This window comes from Lepisosteus platostomus, chromosome 5 (assembly GCF_059453375.1).
Source record: "Lepisosteus platostomus isolate fLepPlt1 chromosome 5, fLepPlt1.hap1, whole genome shotgun sequence".
Taxonomy (NCBI): Eukaryota; Metazoa; Chordata; class Actinopteri; order Semionotiformes; family Lepisosteidae; genus Lepisosteus; species Lepisosteus platostomus.
The window spans coordinates 29,040,428-29,056,575 of NC_142615.1; the positions used below are offsets into that span (position 1 = coordinate 29,040,428).

At 40.2% G+C, this 16,148-nt stretch overlaps 1 non-coding gene across 1 annotated transcript; it reads right to left on the bottom strand.

The window, feature by feature from the left end:
* Positions 1-14,600: 14,600 nt before the first annotated feature.
* On the bottom strand, positions 14,601-14,673 carry trnaq-uug (transfer RNA glutamine (anticodon UUG)). The gene has a single exon. It is a non-coding gene; the product is annotated as a tRNA-Gln (tRNA).
* Positions 14,674-16,148: the final 1,475 nt, after the last annotated feature.

A 16,148-nucleotide genomic window follows, 5' to 3' on the forward strand; every position in this document is an offset into this window, starting at 1 on the left:
ATGGCTGCATCTGTATATATCATGCACCCCTATTACTTATTAAATAATTATTTTATTGATATTTGACCATTCTGGGGACCAATAGTCTTTATTTGTGTGACAAGGCCTTGTGCTTTTTGACAAAATCTTATCATATACATTAAATATTATGTTAGACATGCATTCTATTATATATTAATACATTTTATTATACAAATAAATTAAATTTCTTAACAAAATGTGACTAAAACCACGTCTGTTTTAATTAACTAAAAGTAGACTATTTATAATGAAAATTTAGTTGACTAGACTTAGCTATGATTAATGGAACAAGTAAACGGTTTATTCCATGCTGAAAACAGAAAAAAGGAAACACAATGTTTTTGCTGTTTAGCCTTCATCATCAATAAATCTTTTATTTGTTCCTTTGCAGCCAACGCATGCTGACGCAGCCACCTACTATGATTAATGGATGTTTTAGTTGACTTCACTAAGACTATGATCAAATCAAAAACTGGTGACTAACACTGCAAACAAGTTCACAGAAAATATAACACTGAGGTTTAACATCTCCTCTTGTACAATAAGCTTTGTTGGTAACGTTTGAATGCGAAAACAGTATGATGATTGGTTGAAGCCCAAGCACAGTCCTCAGTGTGCTGTTTAAGGTTGAAATCAAGTGGTGAATGGCTTAGACAGGGAATTCAGAGATAAACCACGCAGGAAGGGAGACAGAATTGTTTAATTACAGAGCGGCTCCCAGCTGAAACAGGAAGAGGTGAACTGGCAATTCAAAAAATAAACCAAAGAGGGGAAAAAAGGCAAAATGACATGGAGATAAACAGTGGGAGAAAATGAGACTGGAGATGATTTTACACTGGGTCGTTGTCTGATATGATAAGGGGAGAAAATTGAGTTTTGAATTTATTCGCAAAAAGGGAAGTGTCAATAAAATTCAATAACAACAACAGCGGACTGAATCACAATAATAAATACAAAACTTTATTTTATATAGTACTTTTAAAAGGGGCTTCTCATAGCTCTTTACAGAGAAAAAAAAAGATACAGTGGGAAGAGGCAGCAGAATTAAACAGATACAGTGAGGGTTCGGAAGGGGCAATGAGGAGTTTGATTAAACTGATTGAGATCCTCATTGAAAAACTGGCAGTCTGAGAGAAAGGTGTCCCGATCTGTTTGAATGGCAGGGTGAGAATGTGAGAATGCTCGTGTTGCCCCTGGCAACCACAGAATGCAGGTCGAATCCAGTCCAGGCATGACAATAAAAATGCGAGACCCCCAACAAAAGCAAAGGTCCAAACACACAAATGATCTCAACCTGATTCTTTAGAAAGTGAAGAGTATACATTCTAAAAAAAAACACAAATACTGAATTTTATCACGTAATATTATTAAGTGAATCTAGATACAATGGCTAAGACCTGGCTGCTGTCAACATTTCAAGCTTCAGAGGACAGGAGATGGTTGCTGGGATGTAGAAGCCCCAGACTCAGTGATCAAAGCAATTGTAAAGTTTACCTTGGTTTGCCTTCTAATTACTTTTTCAGTAAATTAAGTATTAATCAGCTGTCCAGGAAGACAGCGTAAAAGAAAAGGACAACTAGGAGAAGAACAAAGGAGACAAGAGACCAAGGTGGGAGCTCTGGAAAGACCAGATTGCAGCTAAATATTTGAACCTTATTAAGTGAGTCTGTTATTCTGTAGATTCAGAGATATCCAATTGCCTGTAAAGAATTATAAAGAATCCCTTGGTTAAAAACAGCCTCTCCTTGTTAGTGGGTGAATTTTGAGAATGAAGAGATGGGGTCCCCATTAATTTGATATCATCAGGGTTAACAAAGAGAGAGAGATTTAACGGCAGGTAGTATCAATTTTAGTTTTGAAGCAAGCTTGGTTTTTCTAGGAGCCATTTAAGAGTTGAATACTTAGCAGCAGTCAGGTATTTCTGGATGGTTTGGAGGTGGGCTGCTGGGGTTGTAAGTTTTTGGTGTGTGTATTGTCATTGCTAATAAATATTTGTTCAAACCCAGTGTGCCTTACTTCTGACTCTTTTCTGTGTCAGAGCACAAAGAATTGAGGTGCCTCTAAGTATGCTGGGCAAACGTTCAAATTCTTCCACGAGGGGGGTACCTTTTAAGCGGAGACGATGGCACCGAAAATTTTTGGCACGCCCTCTCTTTAAAGCCCTGGCCAAATACAAAGACAGTATGTACAGTTATAATTCAAACTGAATTAAAATCTACACATCCCAGTTAAAATACTGGTGCTTGTGATCCTTGCTTTTATACAACAAAATATGGCAAAAAATCAGTCACATGACTTTGGGGCTGAGTTTCGAAAGCTTAACCAGCAACAAAGCGAAATTTACACGAAAGGGCTACCTCAAACTGTCAGCAACACGACTGTGTATGTCGCTTAAGCCACTCCTATTTGGCTTTTTAGTTATGGAGGTGGGAAGACGCCCCCCCGCCCTCTGGGTGCCTGGCTTGTCACTATCTTTAACTGTTCTGTATCCAAATCGCAGTAGGGAGAGACACGTACAAAAAAAAGTTAATCCCAGCTACAACACAAATATATTTCTGTGGTAAGAGGGAGCAAAACATCAGTATTTACTGCTAGTAATTAGTGTACGATTTAAAGTTGAAATCTGAGCCTAAATATAAAGTTCAAATCTTGACAAACAAAGCAATGTAGGAAGTGCGCACTTTTTCTGCAACAGAAATACAGAGAAAATAAATCCTTTCTGACATCTCAAATCATTTTCAATTAAGGTTTCCAAAACTAACAAGAAAAATAGCATTTTCAGTGAGCAATTATGCTGTGTTTATGTAGAATAAGTGATTAGATTTTTGAGCAATCTAATTTCTTATTAATTTAAAACAGTGAAATTTCAGCTGAAAAAGATCGCACCAGGGACAGCACTATCTCTGCTTGTCATAGTCGTTCAGGAAAGGGTGAATGAAAGACGTCATGTCAAGTACAATAATACGGTGATCAATAATAACAGTTGTAGGACAAGAAACAAAAGATAATGAAAACTTTTTAAGGCTACAAATTAAGTCAAATGAAAATGAAGGACGTTAAAGTGCTAGAGGTGTAAAAAATACAAAATGCACATGAGCAAAGTTTTAGAAATGGAGCAGGTGTTACTTTGAAATAAGCAAATAGAAAAAGCCATGACTAGACATAGTGCAGAAGAGGGATGTAGGAACACTTGCTTAGATATACAAAAAAAAAACGCACAGAAAGGTTTGAGTTACAAAAGAACATGCAAACATAAAATAGATTTGGCAGAGAGTGAAGAATCAGAATCAGAAAATTAGCATTAAAAACAGCAAATCTGTTGATATTTGAGCCTTATATGAATTAATAGCAAACATGGCTTCACGTAGGGCTTCTCAGATAGTTGGGCATTCAGGTAGATTGCCAGGTGAAAAGATCTGTAAATACATTTTGTTAAAACAAGTCAGTTTTTTGCAACACATTTCTAAGAAAGTTTAGCCTTCTTCACTAATGAAACCACTAAATAAATAGAAACATAGAAATCTAAAGATTTTTTTATTCAATGTTGGTAGCAGGAGGAACTGTCAGGTTGAGCTAAGTGTATATTTTGTTGCAGAGTTGCTGCAAGATGTTAATAGTGAAAACAGGTATTTAGAAATGTCTCATTTCAAGAAGAAGATTTTCAGAATAATTATAAATCTAGCAGGATAGAGAAAGCACAGAAAATAGGCAGTTAGATTGACCAGATTAGTATGAAAAGCCAATAAGCAAAGAGGGTGTAAGAAGAGTGACCAACTAGTATACTTTAGATCTTTTTTCTGAACCAGGGAAAATCTGTTCAAGTTTCTCTATAACAATAATAAAAAAAAAAACTATAAAATGACAGGAGATGTTATAGACTGCAGAGGAAGATGATGAAGTTAGCAGACTGTATGTTTACATAGATACTGAAATGAGGATTGTATTTTAGATTCTGGATAGTTGCTAGCACTGAACTGTGTGTTGGACACATACGAATTGAAGGAATGGGCAAACATAGCTGATACTGATCCACAGAGCCAGCATCTTAAGATGTTTATATTTAGAGGCAATTTGTTTAAATAACTAACTAGGTATGGATACTGATGTACAAGAGACGTGGAAAGGCTGTTTCCTTAAATAAAATAAATTTATCCTCAGTGAAATGCTGCCATCTCATAGTGGGTATCTTACATTGTGTATAGTTCCATCCACACAGTCCCTTTACTTCCATCCATTTTCTTATCTCTTTTTTCAGTACAGAGGATTTGGAGCCTATCCCAGCAAGCAACGGACGCAAGGCAGAATACAGCCTGGACATAGCACCTGTCCATCACAGGTCAGACAAACAGACACAAACACATACACACCAGGGCCAGTTTTCCCATAAGCCAATTAACCTAACAGGAGTGCAAGAGGGAATCATATCACACATATGGAGAAAAACCACAGAAACCAGAAAGAACATGCAAACTCCACACACACAGGATGGCAGGAATTGAACCCAGGGCCCCAGTGCTTCAAGATAGCAATGCTAACCACTTCGCCACCATTAGAAATTGATGGTTTTACAAGATGTGGGGAAAAGTGCAACAATTTATTACAGTGCTAAATTTAACATAGCATTCAGAAATACAATTGAGAATAGTTTTGTGGTGTTTGTATAGATGACACTTTTCAGACAATTAAAATCTGTAATCTTTCCACGTGTAATGTCATTAGAAAGTACAACAAGTTCCTGCTTTGTCTAAGGATGCTATCAAAAAGTAGTCTAAGTGGTGAGAAACCTGTGCTTAATGATAATTAAGGCACTTAGAAATCAAAGAAAATGATTTACGTTTACGTTGTTTAATTTTAAACACTAAGTTATGAATGCAGACACAATTGGTGCCATTCGCACTCCACGTTATAGAATGGCCATTGTGTAATACTGAGCTCTGCCCAGCCTATAAAGTCTAGTAATTGCTCAGTTATATGGGGGATAGTCACTCAAATATGCTTCCATATTTCCATAGAGACCATCTAAATATTCACTTGATCCTGCACCTCTAACCCCTGACCACTTGAAGACATAATAATGCAAATATCTGTCGACTGATCAACCATTTTTATTCTTTTTATAATTTCATTTTTATTTTACTTTCAGATTTAATTTGCTTTTGTAAAACCTAAATCACTGGACACACGTTTGGCCAAGATTACGTTAAAAATAAGGAGGATGTCTAAAAGAGAAAAAAAAAACTAAACAAGCAAGAGACCGGCGTTTTCAATAGCGAGGGTGTAAATACAGTAGCTCAATATTTTTATTCCAGTTATTGAATGATACTGAGTCAGTCTAAAAGACATGTTCTCAGCCCTGTAACTGAATTACAGATCCTGTAACAGGTTTTCAGCACCATAACTGCACAACAGTTCAGTACTGTTCTGAGAATGAGGGGTTAATACAGACACAAAAACTGGACACTACACTGCATTGAAAGAAGGAGGGGTTAGTACAGACACACTGACTTAATATTCCAGATCAGTTAATACAGACAGACCCTGGTGGACTAGAATGTTTAAACCTATATAAATAAAAAATCAAAATAAATATAACAACAATTGTAATACAAAAACAATATTTATATTTTTCCCCAAATGACGTCGGATTATACAGATTTAGCTAAATAATTCCTTTTTTGAGTCGTTTTTAGCACCATAACCGGACAACAACAGTTAAGTTTACATTAAAGAATCCCGTTTCCCACGTCACTCTGCATCTCTCCACTATATTCTCCCCAGTGACGAACTTAAAGACACTGTTTTTAAACAAACACACACACACTGACTTCATACAAGTCACCACACTGACCTGACAGCTCCAGTTTTGTATCAATTTCTTCTTTTATTTCTGCAGCGACATCACAGAGAAGCATTTGTCCAACATGATCTGTCTGTCCCAGATCTCCTCCTCCTCCCGACTCCTTCTCCCACAGCTGCAATCTCCACTTCAGCCTATCGTTTTCCTTCTTCAGACATGCCATTTCATTCCTGACACTGTCCTCCACACACTATGTGATTTTAAACACGGCCCGTCTCACTAGAATCTGGGAGATGCTGCGGAGCTTGTCTTCCTCGTCCTCAGCTTCAGACACCCTGTTTCGGAAAACTTCTGACACTTCATACACGATCGATTTGAGCAAAACCTGCATGAAAGAGTGAAGCTTAGTTTGCAGATTCAACAAACTCCGCCATCCTTCTTCAGAGTCATTCAGGAATAAAGTCTGACTTCCAGAATTTAAACGCAATACACTTCATATTTGTATTCTTCACAGATCCTGTATTCAGGCATGTGATCTGTTCAAGCATGCACACTGCCAACAAGACTTCTGCGATATCAAAACTTGAAAAAGTTATTTTAAAAACAGGACAAACAGGGCTGGCAGCCATATCACCCTGCAACTCACAACTGGCAACCCACTGAAGGTAAGCAGGTGTGAGCCTGGTCAGTACCTGGTCAGTACCTGGATGGGAGACCTCCTGGGAAAAAACTAAGGTTGCTGTTGGAAGAGGTGTTAGTGGGGCCAGCAGGGGGCGCTCACCCTGTGGTCTGTGTGGGTCCTAATGCCCCAGTATAGTGACGGGGACACTATACTGTAAACAGGCGCCGTCCTTCAGATGAGATGTAAAACCGAGGTCCTGACTCTCTGTGGTCATTAAAAATCCCAGGGTGTTTCTCGAAAAGAGTAGGGTGTAACCCTGGCATCCTGGCCAAATTTCCCAATGGTCCTTACCAATCATGGCCTCCTAATAATCCCCATCTATGAATTAGCTACATTACTCTGCTCTCCTCCCCACGGATAGCTGATGTGTGGTGAGCGTTCTGGCGCACTATGGCTGCCGTCGCATCATCCAGGTGGGTGCTGCACATTGGTGGTGGTGGAGGGGAGTCCCCATTACCTGTAAAGCGCTTTGAGTGGAGTGTCCAGAAAAGCACTATGTAAGTGTAAGCAGTTATTATTATTATAAGCTTCTTATTATTTAGCTAAAGCAAATTATTCAATCACCGCTACGTAGGAGAAGTATCTGCAGCGTGACGACGTCATTAGTTAGTGCCGCCGCAGCTTCAAAACAACAGAGGAGCGGAGCTGAGAAAGAGGAGTTTAGCAGCCGGATATAAACCTCACTGCACCTGATAGCGCCACCTAGTCAGGAGGAGTGAATCACCTATGAGTTTCAATGTTCGTGAGTGTGAATTTTGTTGCAATTGAAAATTGATTTTTCACCGTTTACTGACAGGACATAATAATGTACATCAAAACTTTCATGTAAATTTCATGTAAAACTATATTTAAATCAAAGCACACATAACTGATCAGATGCTCCCCCAAAATAAAATATCAGGTATAATCTCTATAAAAACACTACTGTATGCTGCTTGGGATCAGATAAAACAGTGAAATTAGCATTAGGAATGACAGGAAATTACATAAGTATTCTAATTAAATAAATATTATGAATCTTTTCACCACATTGGTTTCACTGTGACTTTACAGGTAACACATACATTATGAAAATAACCAACTATTAACTGGGGTTCGATTCCCGGCCAGTGTTGCTCTGCTGTATTTAAAGGTACTTTTGAAGCATCTGAAGCACACCTGCAGAAGTTCTCAGATGACTGCAATTGTGGGATGTATTGAAGGTGGGCTGGAGTCAGAGTACAGAGGATGGGTCAATAGCTTTGTGGTGTGGGGAGAACCACCTGCAGATCGATGTGGCTATGACCAAGGAGTTGGTGGTGGACCTCAGGAGGAAGACGGCCCAACCTACACCAGTCTGTATACATGGGAGCGCCGTTAACTCGTACAAATAAGCTGGGGTATGCGAAAAGACGAATTCCTAATGCAAGAAATTGTATAGGGCTAATAAAGAAGCATTATCATTATCATTAAACATGGGCGTCCACATTGATGACAGACTAAAAAGGACCAACAATACCTAGGCCATTTATAGGAAGGGTCAGAGCTGACTTTACTTTTTGAGGAGGCTCAGGTCCTTCAATGTGTGTAGTGAGATGCTTCTGATATTCTACCAGTCTATTGTAGCGAGTGCCATTTTCTATGCAGTGGTGTGCTGGGGCTCTGTGATTAGAGTGGGGGATGCTAATCGGCTGAACAAGCTCATCAAGAAGGCAAGTTCTGTCATTGGGTCTGATCTGGAGGTGCTGGCTGAGACGAGAATAGTGTCCAAATTAATATCCATCATGGACAATGTCTCCCCCCCCACCTCCCCCTCCATGAAATGTTTAGTGGAATGAAGACCACGTTCAGCAACAGGCTGATCCTACCATAGTGTGACAGGGAGCGTTACAGAAGATCATTTATGCCTACTGCCATAAGACTTTACAACCCAACAACAGTATGTCTGGGCAGGGGCAGCACTGACCTACTGTGACATCATACCTGTACTCCTGAAACCTGATTCCTCTGTAACAACTGGTGCTCTGTTTTACTGGTGTTCTTTCTATATCTGGTTTATAGAAGTGCAATACGTGAAAACTGAATTGGCAATTTATTATTCACAACTAGTTACCTACTCTCTGCAATATGCTTGGGAGTGTACAATATATATATACTGTGTATTACATCTTCCTTGGGTTCGGTATATTCATACTTTTTTTGTGTGTGTGCCTTTTCTGATTTGTTTGTAATTCTTTATTCCATTTTTTTAAATTTATTTACTGTATTATATTACTACATTTTCACTGTACTGTGTTGATTATGCCTTGCTGCTGTAGCACTTGAATCTATTGCCATTTCTTCATTGATAGTTTCTTCAATTCCTTCCACTGAATTTTGATATTGAATAAATACTGACTGTTTGTATTGTCAGGATTTTGACAAAAATGGACACATTTTGGTTTTCTATCAATTGACAATTTTCTTAAGATACCAGCCTCTTTTACTGTTGTCATTGATGTTTTGCAAAGTATAATAGTCTCCCTTTGCTAGAATATTTTTAAAAATACAACAACATTACAATATATTGAACATAATTTACATTTACATTTATATCAAATTTAAGGTAAATATATATCAAAATATTACAATATACCTTTATGGAAAGTTGGTGGTTCAAATGCTGAGTCAGGGACGCATCTCTCATTTCTCAAATATTACATTATCTCTGCTTGATTGGAGTTCCCAGCAAAACCTTTACTCTCTTGATATTTGCAGAAAATGCAAGCGATTTGCACGCGTGTACCTGAGTCAATATTACTGGGAATGTCTAAAAATGACCAACAATGGCAACTTGCAAGAAACATTGTATTCACCCATGGAATTCTATCTTCAGACAGGTGGAGGGATAATTAATTTATACACCCGTTACAGAGTCTAAGACACATCACATTTTTCAATACATCAATACATACCGTAGCCCTCCCAGTCGACAAGAAACTGCCATCGGTCCTGGAGCCAGCGGGTATCCAGGATCTTGTTAACTGTGTAAGAAGGCAGGCTGTCAATGATTCGTGGAGAAGGTCGAGGTTGGGAGAAAAGAGATCTGTGGTAGGGCTTCAAGAGAGAAACGTGGAAGGATAGATGCACCCTGAGAGTCGGAGGAAGGGCAAGACGATAGGTGACAGGGTGATCGCCAGATCTTCTTTAGAGAGGTGAGGCAGGTTTGGAGGGAGGGAATATTCAAGTCAGGAACAGAATCCGTGAGAAGGGGGGGTTGCTATCCCAGGGAACAATAGAAGAGGGACATTCCAGTCATGGAGGTGGAGAGAGAATTGCATATTCCACCCACGGGAGAGGAGAGGTCCAGTCATCTTGTGAAGCTGAGACATAGGCTCGGAGGTAAGTGAGGAGGCCTTGGTTGGTTCTTTCTGTCAGGCCATTGGCTTCAGGATGATAGCCGGATGTAAGAGATGTGGAAGTCTGTGACAGAGTGCTTGTTATTTTTTCTTTCTTTCTGAATGTGAAATACTCTAATACTTCCCCCTACCCTTCTGGTATGTTTGAGAGAGTGTATGTGATACAAATGAAGTGTGAATGATACTTACCCTTTTGTTGTTTCAATAAAAGCACTGCAGTGTTTTCCCCATTTGGAGTATTGTATTGTTTTGTGTTGATCAAGATGGCCACCAGTCACCTTTCCTTTTTGTAGTATCACACAAATGATCTTAAAGGGAAAAAGGGTTACTGGTGAGCCATCTATAAATAACCAATGTAAGATTAATTGTTTTGTTTAAGTGAATATATCAGAGTTGCATGACTCTGTTAAAATGTATAAGTTATTTTGGGATGGTTGAATACTTTATTTTGAGCAAACTGCCCATCTCTGTTAAGAAAATGTGAGCGAGTCCCTTTAAGAGGATGGTCCTTAGAAGAAAAGGGGCTATAAAAGGGACTGGGAGAGCTCAGTATAGAGGAGGGTGCCTTGGAGGAAAGGTGTGGAGAGTACTCCTGTGAGGTTTTTTTGGTTATCCTTATTTTTTGGCAATAAATCCAGTTTTGTTTGAATTTGAAGACTGCTGTGTGGAAGTTTCTTTTCTTTTGAGCCAAACCTGGTCACTTGGCCGGTGACAAAGTCCCTAGATATTTACAAAAGGCTCTCTAAAATCTAGAAACAAATTGAGGTCCCTGACCTGATACTATATCTGCAGGAATACCATGAAGTCTGAATATGTGAAGAACAAAGAGATCGGCAATTTCCTGAGCGGATGGAAGAGCAGGAAGAGGAATGAATTGTGCTGCCTTGGAGAATCTGTCTACCACAACCATGATGGTAGTCTTGCCTTGACTCCCTGGGAGATCCATCAGAAAATCCACCAAGATGTGGGACCACGATCTTCTAGGAATCAGAAGTGGCTGAAGTAGACCAGCCTTCTTGAGATGAGAGGATTTAGCACTGGTACAGACGGAACAAGCCTGCATGGACCCAATAACGTCGGTCTTCATAGAAGGCCACCAGAAATATCTAGAGATTAATTCCAGGGTGTGTTTGACCTGCAAAACACGAGTCATGAATCATAGATCGAATGGAGTCAGGAACAAAAAGTCCGTCCACAAGGCACTGGGGAGGAACAGTTTGGTTCATAAGTGCACGTTTGATCTGGTCCTCCAGATCCCATCTAATTGCAGCAGTGAACCTCTCAGCAGGTATAACAGGTTCAGGAGGATCTACAAAGTCAGGTGGACCATGGAGACGAGATAGGGCGTCAGCCTTTACATTCTTGGACCCTGATGTTAAGTAATGAAGAAGCGGAATCTCGAGAAGAAAAGTAATCAGCAAGCCTTGCTTGGGTTTAAGTGTTTAGCAGCCTGCAAATAAGACATTTTAGTGATAGTGAAGGGGTGTAGGGCCCCCTCCAGCCAATGTCGCCATCCCTCCAGGGCGAGTTTGATAACCTGGAGTTCCCTGTATTGTAATTGTAATTGACTTCAGCCGGAGACAACTTCTTGGAAAAAAAGGCGCAGGGGTGGGGAATATCCTTCTCTCCATGACGTTGGGATAGTACGGCTCCGACACCGTTGGCTGATGCATCTACCTTAAGAACAAAGGGGGAGGTCTGGATCTGGGTGACGATGGAGAGGAGCTGTAGTAAAAAGTTTCTTGAGGTGAACAAATGCTCGGTCTGCTTCAGGGTCCTATTTGCCTTGATTGGTGCTTTTTCGATTCAGGGCGGTAATCGGGGATATGATAGAGCTGAAATTCCTTATAAAGTGGCGATAAAAATAAAGTAAAATAAAGTATCTATCTATCTAAAACCATCATTCATGAAGCCCTGAAAGACAGCAGGAGCATTTGCCAACCCAAATGGCATTACCTGGTACTCATAGTGACCATGGGTCATCATGAACACCGTTTTCCATTTATCACCTTCTCAATACAGATTAGGTCTACGCGGAGATCCAATTGGGAAAAAATAGTTGCACCTTGGAGTGATTCCAGAGCCGACGAGATTAAAGGAAGGGGGTAATTATTCTTGATTGTTATATTATTTAGACCGTGATAGTCAATGCAGGGCCTGAGGGACCCATCTTTCTTTTTAACCAAAAAGAAACCAGCGCAGGCAGGTGAGGAAGAGGGGCGAATGAAGCCAGAGTTTAAAGATTCCTGAACGTTATTCTCCATAGCCTGCGTCTCTTCACGGGAGAGGGAATAGATATGACCCCTGGGAGGAAGAACTCCTGGAATTAAATCTATGTGACAATCGGAAATGTGGTTAGGAGGAAGGGATAGAGCCTTCCATTTACTAAATGCCAGGTGTAGATCGGAGTAGTGAGAAGGTATTTTGGAGAGATTATCGTGAGAAATACAGGAAACTGAAAGTTTCCGGGGGAGTACACAGCAATGTGAAAGACAGTGAGCTCCCCAGGCAGTAAGTTCTCTTTCTGACCAGAAAATGCATGGGTTGTGTGTCTGTACCAAGGGAAACCAAGAACCACTGTGTGAGAAGGGGATTGGATGATAAGGAACTGAATAGCTTCCTGGTGGGTGGCACCAGTATGGAGATTGAGAGGAGGAGTCTGCCATTTCACCCAAACAGGGGAGAGGGGGAATCCATCAAGTGTGAGTAGACGAATAGGAAGCGTAACAGGTAACAGAGGAATGTTGTGAGAAGAGAAGAGTCTGGAGTCCAGGAGATTTCCCTCGGATCCCGAATCAACTAAAACATAGAGAGGAATTCGCTCTTTGTTCCATGAAAGATCAGCTGGGAGAAAAAGCCCCGATCTAGATGTGGAAGAGGAAGTAAACTGACCCTGGCTGTGGGTGGAGAGGAGCAAGGTGGACATCTGGGGCAGGAGGCCCGGAGGTGATCATGGGAACCGCAATAAAGACAGCGCCCCTCATCGATTCGGCAGCATCTTTTCTGGATTACCCTCTGAGGAGAGGAGGGGGGACGGGACGGGACGGGAGGGGGTGGAGGGGGTTCGATTATCTGATTTACGTTGTTGAAGCCTGATCTCAAGTTCAAAAACCTGTGCGATGAAAGCCTCAAGTGATGAAAAGTCCAGGGGTAAATGCGTAACAAGATCCTTAAATTCATCCCATAATTAAAGGTGGAACTGGTGAATAAGGGCTTCGTGACTCTAAGGGACTAGAGCAGCTAGGAAGCGGAACTCCTTGATGTAGTCCTGAAGGGAATGGAGCTCTTGAGTGAGGGAAGTGAGGTGTGCAACTGTCGGGTGATGCGAGTAAATTTTCCCAAAGACTGAATGTAGGACAGCCTCAAAAAGGTAGAAGTCAGAAGTCCCCGGAGTTCCGAGAAAGGATATGCATCCAGAGCTCGTCCAGTGAGGTAAGATACCATAAAGGCAATTCTTACTGTATGCGTTGGGAAGCAGTCTGGGCGGATGAAAAAAGCCATATGACAATGGAGTCAGAAAACCCTGACATCTCCATCAAATCTTTCCGGGGAGGGTGGGGGTAATAGATTTACAGGTGCAGGAACAGGAGCTACAGGCTGTGGAGGTGGTGATCGCGCGACATGGTTGACTAGTTGCTGGAGTGCCTTAGTTAGTTGGCCCAGAGTCCAAGAGTGTTCCTGGAGAACGTCAAGTTGATTTTGGCTCACGGGATCCATATCATGGCTCACTATTCTGTCAGGGATCAGGCAGGTAGTTCTCCAAGGATCCTGTGCATAGCCGTGAAGGCCAACAAGAAAATAACACACACTAGAAAACTCTAAGATGCTTTTCAATTGTGAGTAGGGTTTGGGGTTTGAGGAAACTTTAAATACTGAAGGGAGAGGAACGTGGTTGGATAATTGGTTCAGGAGTGAGAAACTGTGGATTCTGGTGCCTGTGAGAATGTGATGGGTTCAGTTAGGAATGAGAGTGTGAAACAGTGGGTTTGGGAATGTAATGGGGTTTGCAAGGGCAAGTGTGGGACATGACAGTTGTGTTATGATGAGTGTAAGCGACTGCACCTTTGTTTTCTGTAATCCTCTCTCTACTTCTTTGGCACCTGTAGATATAGTTCTTCTGTGGAGCGGGCTTCAGACTTCTGCTTCAGTCCTAGCTGTCCTGCTAATAGGTCTCCCCGATAAAGTCATTCTATCATCCACCTACACCAGATACAACTTGAGCCAGAAATAAAAGTTTTAGTCAGTCCCCAGCAGCTTCTATATTAAAAGACTTCTATATTATCAGGAATTTTTCCATGGAAGAAGATAAAGTCTAAAAAAAAATGTAAGATCCTACCCATACACAACAAGAATAAGAAACAAATAAAAGGTAGTCAGGGTTGTTTGAACCTGTATTAAAAAAGTGACATTGAAACTTCCAGTCTCCGATGTCGCTGTGACTGAACTCCGCAGATGTGCAGTGTGCCTTTACTCTTTCAAGATATTCAAGAGCTTTCGCTGTGTAAGCTCTTCACTGTGTGTCCTGTACCGTACTGTGATTTCCCTTAGATTATCCACGTGGAGTACAGCAGCAAAATCGCTTTGAACTTTATTTGGTTTGTGAAAGGAAATGCTAAAGAAAATAAAAGTGATAAACATTTAAAATAACCATTGTATAGCTAGAAAAGTGAAAGATAAAAGATTACATATTATGGACATTCACAATAGATTAAATAAACCCAATCACCCAAACAGGGACTTGAACCCTGGACCCTCAGGTTCAAAGTCTAATGCTCTACCAACTGAGCTATCCTGGCTCTGGAATATGAATGACACCGTTGAGATCCTTGCAAGTCATGTGTCTCTTCTTGTGTCAAAAAGCGCAGTCATACCTGACCTGTCGGGAACGACCACTGACAGACTTTATCCAGAAGTGACACCACCACTCCCAGTAGAATGAGAGAGAAATACAGCATGACATGGGGAACCATGGGGCTCCCACAATTAATCTTTCCTGTCATTACTGATTCTTTCAGCGACAACCCTTTCTTAGTTACCAACAATAAGCTCAGACAGTACTCCTCTGTAAATAATTGCTTATGTGTGGCAGCACACCAGTTCAATGATACTTTGCAGTGCACGCTTACGTATCCAGCCAATTAAAATGCACGGAGTATGCTGCATTAAAATGCAGTAGGCGTGGTGCATCACAATGTAGCATACCACAGTTATGATAATAGTATCCAGAATCACCTTGTTAAACCACCAGGTGCAGCTAATAAAGCTTAACGTCTCATGTACAGCATCTGAGCTGTTGCCAAAAAAAGCCTAGTTTTGAATCCCTGTCACTGCTGAGGGACAATCTTTTTCCAATTAGAATTAAGGTTGTATACTCCTTAGACTTTTAATAATTTTAAACTGTATATTACAACAGGTTAATCATTAAACATTAAAAAGTCGATATATTTGATAAAAGCGAGATTGCTGAGCTGGACTAAAGTACACAACCTTCCACCTTCATCATAAATATTTAAATTATGCAGAAATATTTTAAGCATCAAAGTTTTTACGGAAGATATTACTAATAGTATTAATAATGAATTACCTTGGACAGGCTGTAAGCTCAAAGTATTACCGTGGTTCACATTCTTTGAAACCGTCTGCATCAATTTAACTGTTGCGACACGAAAATACGTTATTTTTTCATTGACAAAAAGTAACACCACAGCATTTAATTGATCCAAATAAATGTATTAGTTTCCAATCAAAGTAAGTAAAAAAGTAAGTTTTGAGAATCTCAGATTCACCATGCCTATAATGGTTTCCGGAGATTAATTTAGGAACATAAACATATTATGTAAACTGTATATAACGATATAATTATATTTGTGAACTGTAGCTCAAATTATCACTTTAGTACACTTTCTTTGGAAATGCCTGCATCTTTTTAACACATTCCCAAGTGATTTTGTGTGGTGTAATAAGTTAGGTGTGTACCTTGCGTGCTGGAAGTCGGGGGTTTGAACCCAGCTGTTGTCATGAGTTTTCTTTTAAGAAATAAAAATGTATTTGAAAAACTATAATGGCAAATATTATGGACACTATATTGACATTTTTTATATTTCTAATATCATAACATGTTTGAAGCTAAGTGATTTATTAATAACAACAAATCATTTCAAACTGCCACTACAGTATAGCTTGTGGGAAATACATTTGTCCTGCATCAAAGCTTAACTCGTTCAGAGCACCCTACTGTACATTACAAACTCCAAGCATTTCATTTTGAGCT